Genomic DNA, 5,484 nt, shown 5'->3' on the forward strand with positions numbered 1-5,484 from the left:
CTTTTTTCTTTTTGCTTATGTGGTGCTGAGGAATTGAACCCAGGGCCTCAGGCATGCAAGGCAAGTGCTCTACCACTGAGCCACCTTCCCAGCCCCTCTGAGCTTCTTTTGTTCAGTGCTAGTACTCAGCCACTTGAGCCATAACTCTACTTCTGGCTATTTGGGGGGTGGGGGGAAGAGTTTATTGGAGATAAGAGTCTCATGAACTTTCTTGCTTGGGCTGGCTTTGAACCTAGATTCTCAAGTCTTGGCCTCCTGAATAGCTAAGATTACAGTTGTGAGACACCATCATTAAAATAACCATCAGAATCCATGCACACATTTGGCTTGCACATGTAATGCTATCTATTCAAAAGAGAAAGTTCAAAGGATCAAAAGTTCAAAGGATCAAAGTTCAAAGCCAGCTGAAGCAGGAAAGTCCATGAGACTCTTATTTCCAATTAACCACCAGAAAAAGCCAGAAATGGAACTGTGGCTCAAGTGGTAGAGTACTAGCTTTGAGTACAAAAGCTCAGGAATAGCCCGCAGGCCCTGAGTTCAAGCCCTAGGACAAGTGCCAAAAATCAGCAAAAAGCTGGACTGGAAGCATATCTCAAGTGTTAGGTATCATCCATGAGCAGAAAAAAAATGAAGCCTAGAGTATGAGGCCCTGGGTTCAAGCCCCTGTAGTGGCATAAAAATAAGGAGGCCAGGCGCTGGTGGCACACGCCTGTAATCCTAGCTACTCAGGAGGCTGAGATCTGAGGATCAGGGTTCAAAGCTAGCCCAGGTAGGAAAGGCCCTAAGATTCTTATCTCCAATAAACTACTAGAAAACCGGAAGTGGCACTGTGGCTCATGCGGTAGAGCGCTCGCCTTGAGCTAAAGAGCACAGGGACAGTGCCCAAGCCCAGAATTCAAGCCCCACAACCGACCAAAAAAAAAAAAAAAAAAAAGAAAGAAAGAAAGGGAAAAAAAGAAAAAGAAAAGGAGGGGGAGGGGAAAAAAGGAAAAATATAGAAAAGAAACAAATTTAGGGAACTGGAGGCACGGCTCAAGTGGTAGAATGCCAGCTGTGAGTGAAAAAGCCAAGTGAGAGCCTAAGGCCCTGAATTTAATCCTATTACTGGCAAAAAGAAAAAGAAAAGAAAAAAAACTGGAACCAAGGCTAGACATGGTGGCTCTTGCCTCTAATCCCAGGTACTGGAGGACTGCTTGAGGCACCCCATGCAAAAACATGAGATACTATCTGATAACTAGCTCAAGTAAAATGGACTGGGGTGGGGTATGGTTCAAACTGTAGAGTTCCTGTTTATCAAGAGCAGGCCTTGAGTTTGAACTCTAGTATTACTGAAAAAAGAAAGTATAGGCAAAACTTAAAAAATGGTGACTTATGCTTTGTGGGCACATTGGAGCCTGTAGCTTCAAAGATCATGATGAGACATGTGGCATTTTCTTTGTCATTAGTGAGTTTCTTCTTCTGTTTCTTTGTGCCAGTCCTGGGGCTTGAACTCAGGGCATTGTGGCTAAGCTTTTGCTAAAGGCTAGTACTTTGCCACTTGAGCCACAACTCTATTCTTTTATGTGTTTTTTTTCAGCTTTTTTTGGATGGTTAATTGGTGATAAGAGTTTCATAGACTTTCCCTCAAACCATAATCTTCAGATGTCAGCCTCCTGAGTAGTTAGGATCATAGGCATGAGCCACCACTGCCCAGCCAGTAAGTTTTTCTTCTCCCATCATGGACCCATTTATTAGGATCATACTTAGCAGTCAGCAACCATGGTGATTCTTGGGACATATGTAGTTGAACAAGGTGTGGGTATTGCTAAGTCACCCCACCAAGTGCCTCTCAAGAACAAGCATGCTGATGTGTCACAGCTAATTTCATTTCATGACAGTTAATGAGTGGAGAGAACTTCATTTCCAGTTTGACCTGTTGATACACATTCTTTACCCCTAACAGCTAACTAGATGTAGACAAAAAAAAATCCACTCCAAATTAAAGTCTAATATATGCTTTAATTGGGTGTATTTTAAAGATAGAGCCTAAGCTGGATGCCAGTGGCTCACGCCTGTAAATCTTAGCTGCTCAGAAGGCTGAGAGCTGAAGATCACAGTTCAAAGCCAGCCAGAACAGGAAAGTGTATGAAACTTGTATCTCCGATTAGTTACTAGAAAGCCAGAAGTGGAGCTGTGTTTAAGATGGTAGAAGGGGACTAACCTGTAAGCAATAAAGCTAAGGGACACCGGCTCAGGCCCCGCATTCAAGCCCCAGGACTTAGCATGCGTGCAGGCGTGTACACACACACACACACACACGCGTCATTTATCCCAAAACCTCCTGGTTTTTCACTTAGCTGTTACACCATCACCTCAAGCTCCAGGTGTGCAGTGCTGAATTCTACTTACTCACCTAAACTTGCTCCCCAACATCGCAGCCAGTGGCCCCTCCAGAACCCAAAGCCCTGAGCCCTCGTGCCAAGTTTGACAGTTTCCTCCTCACCACCTAACCCAACACTAGTCCCGTCCCTTCTGGTTTACATCTGTCACCTTTTATTGTTGGGTTAACAGAGCGAGTTTGGGGAGCGCTGCTTGACACCCTTACACTTGCCGGCAGAGGAGCGGGCTGTAGCGGAGTGTCCGGCAGAGGGCGCTGGGGAGCAGCGGCGGGCCAGGGACGCCGCGGGGCGGGGTGGGCCGGGCCGGGCCGGGGGCGGGGGCGGGGTCAGGCCGGGCCGAGGCCAGGCCGGGCCGGGGAGGATTCCGGCACTTCCGCTGGACGCCTTCCTCCCGGGACGGCTTCGTTTCCCAGCTAAGTGACCAGCCGTCCGCGTCCGGCCCGGGTCATCATTAAAAAACACAACCAAGTGACAGGTTTCTGGGCGGAGTCCCTGGAGATTCTGGTTCAGCTGGAACTGCTGGGGTCAGGTCCCTGACTGGAAGACGTTCCCGGCGATTCTGATGATTAGGGGCTTCGGGACCCGTGGGTGGGGCCGCCTGGATCCCACCACCCCAGCTGTGTGCGTGCGTGTGTGTGCGTGCGTGTGTGTGCGTGCGTGTGTGGTGTGTGTGTCTGTGTGTGCGCGCGTGTGTGTGCGTGCGTGTGTGTGTGTGTGCGTGTGTCTGCGTGCGTGCGTGTGTGTGTGCGCGTGTGTGTCTATGTGTGTGCGTGCGTGTGTCTGTGTGTGTGCGTGAGTGTGTGTGTGTGTGCGCGTGTGTGTCTATGTGTGTGTGTCTGTGGGTGTGCGTGTGTGTCTTTGTGTGTGTGCGTGCGTGTCTGTGTCTTTGTGTGTGTCTCTGTGTGTGTCTGTCTGTCTGTCTGTGTGTGACTTTTCTGGCACCCGACCCCGTCCTGGCAAAGTGGGGAGGCGAACGGTGGGATGCGATGCCTACGTCCTGAGGTTGCTTCAGGTTTGAGCCGGGTCGGGATAAGGCACGGGTTCGGGATCAGGCAGAGGTGGTTTCCTGAGGAGGGAGCACCGCCCATTTCCATTTGGCAACTGGCACCGGTGTAGTTTGGGGAGCCCGGGCTGTCTTGGCTCCTGCCAGTCTTTTCAGTTCAGTTGCTTTTCCTCTAGGTGGCAGACAGGAACAGGTGCTTCATTAGAAGGGCTTCAGTACAGCCATAGAACATCCAGGGAGCCACCGGATGCATTTCTTGGTTGCAAACAATCTGTTTCCACCGTTCCACCTTCTTTCAAACCCTCTATTATTCTTTTTCCCCCTTCCTCCCATTTCCCTGTCTCCTCCAAAACAGTCCCTTAACTGGATTCCTGTGACACCATCTGAGCTCCCTTCCCCAGTCATCCCTGGGCTCCTATTTCCCCTTGGAAGACACTTCAGGGCCTGAAATCTGTTGTAGGCAGCATATCCACTGTTAGAAATAAAACCTAGGAGGATTTTTATTTTATTCTGTGTCTTTGACTATCTTGAGCAGATCTGCACATCTTTAGCTTGGGCTTCTAAAAGCAAAGAAAGCAAACCCATGTGAGTGTTCACTGTGCTCACACATTGCTGTCCCTAAACAGTGCCAGGGAAAAAGATTCTTCATTCCCTGTGTATTCACACACCTTGCATAAACCCCTTTGGGAGACAAGCCCTGGGAACTACAATTAGGTTTAAATTTAAGGAGTCACAGTAAATCACAATGCACAGTCTGTAAAACTTCCAATATATTGACTTATTTTATCTCTCAACCTTTATGGTAAGTGGGAATGGGGGTGAGGAAGGGAGGGAAGGGAGAAAGGAGAAAGGGAGAAAGGGAAGAATGAAGGGAGGGAGGGAGGGAGAATCTTCTCTTCTGTTACTGGCTTACAAAAGAGACTTGATTAGTTCAAGGTCACACAGCTGGTTCCTGACTGGGCCTAACCCAGCCCATTAGATTCTGTCCATCTCTCTGGAATCTTAATCCTAAGGATTTATTTATTTAGTTCTACTAGGGTTTAAACTTAGGGCTTTTGCTTTATCACTTGAGCCTTAGCCCTTTTTGCTTTATTTTTATAGGGTCTTTACCCCCCTCCCCCCTCATTGGCCTTGTTTTGAGATCCTACCTATAGCCTTTCCTCTTGTCTGGGATGGCAGACATAAACTACCATGATATTTTTTTTGTGTGTGTGTGGGGGGGTCCGGTCGTGGGGCCTGAACTCTGGGCCTGGGAGCTGTCCCTCAGCTCTTCAGCTCAAGGCTAGTGCTTTACCACTTGAGCCACAGCGCCACTTCTGGCTTTTTTCTTTTTGCTTATGTGGTGCTGAGGAATCTAACCCAGGGCCTCATGCATGCAAGGCAAGCGCTCTACCACTGAGCCACCTTCCCAGCCCTACCATGATTTTTACTTGTTTGTGAGATAGGTGTTGCTAACTTTTTTGCCTAGCCTAATTTCTATCTATTGAATAGCTGGGATTACAGGCACAAGATATCATATCCAGCCTTCTTTGGACTTAAATACATTCATTATATCCATCTATGTATGCCTTTGAACTTTAAAATGGGTGAATTGAAGAGTGGGGTATCTCACTGATCCATGGATTTCATAAATCAGATGGACATGCAAATTGCATGACCATGTCTGAGACTTTCCAGAATGAACTTTCTGGGATGCAGAGGGCAGTGAAGAGTAGTGGATAGTGGGTGATTAAGTGGTCCTTAAAGATCCTAAAAAAGGTTCATTATGGCGACAACCAAGTAACATTCTATCAAACTGACTCTTGTAGATGACAACTCTAAATTTGGAAATATGGAGTAGAAAAACTACCTGAACTTACTGGAAGTAAGGGGAAAAAAGCCAAAGGATTCTGGAAAGGAATCAAAACTTGGAATATGAGTGAGTTTCTTAGCTTTTAGACTTCTATCTTTTTTCTTTGTCGGCCGTGGGGCTTGAACTCTGGGCCTGGGCGCTGTCCCTCAGCTCTTCAGCTCAAGGCTAGCGCTTTACCACTTGAGCTACAGTGCCACTTCCGGTTTTCTGGTGGTTTATTGGAGATAGGAGTCTCACGGTCTCTCCTGCCC

At 47.8% G+C, this 5,484-nt stretch overlaps 1 protein-coding gene across 1 annotated transcript in view; it reads right to left on the bottom strand.

Moving 5' to 3' along the window:
- Tpt1 (tumor protein, translationally-controlled 1) overlaps positions 1 to 5,484 on the bottom strand; it is a 19,693-nt gene that overhangs the window by 13,515 nt on the left and 694 nt on the right. The gene's annotated exons all lie outside the window — the stretch shown is intronic.

Source organism: Dipodomys ordii, unplaced genomic scaffold (assembly GCF_000151885.1).
Source record: "Dipodomys ordii isolate 6190 unplaced genomic scaffold, Dord_2.0 Scaffold1, whole genome shotgun sequence".
Lineage (NCBI taxonomy): Eukaryota > Metazoa > Chordata > Mammalia > Rodentia > Heteromyidae > Dipodomys > Dipodomys ordii.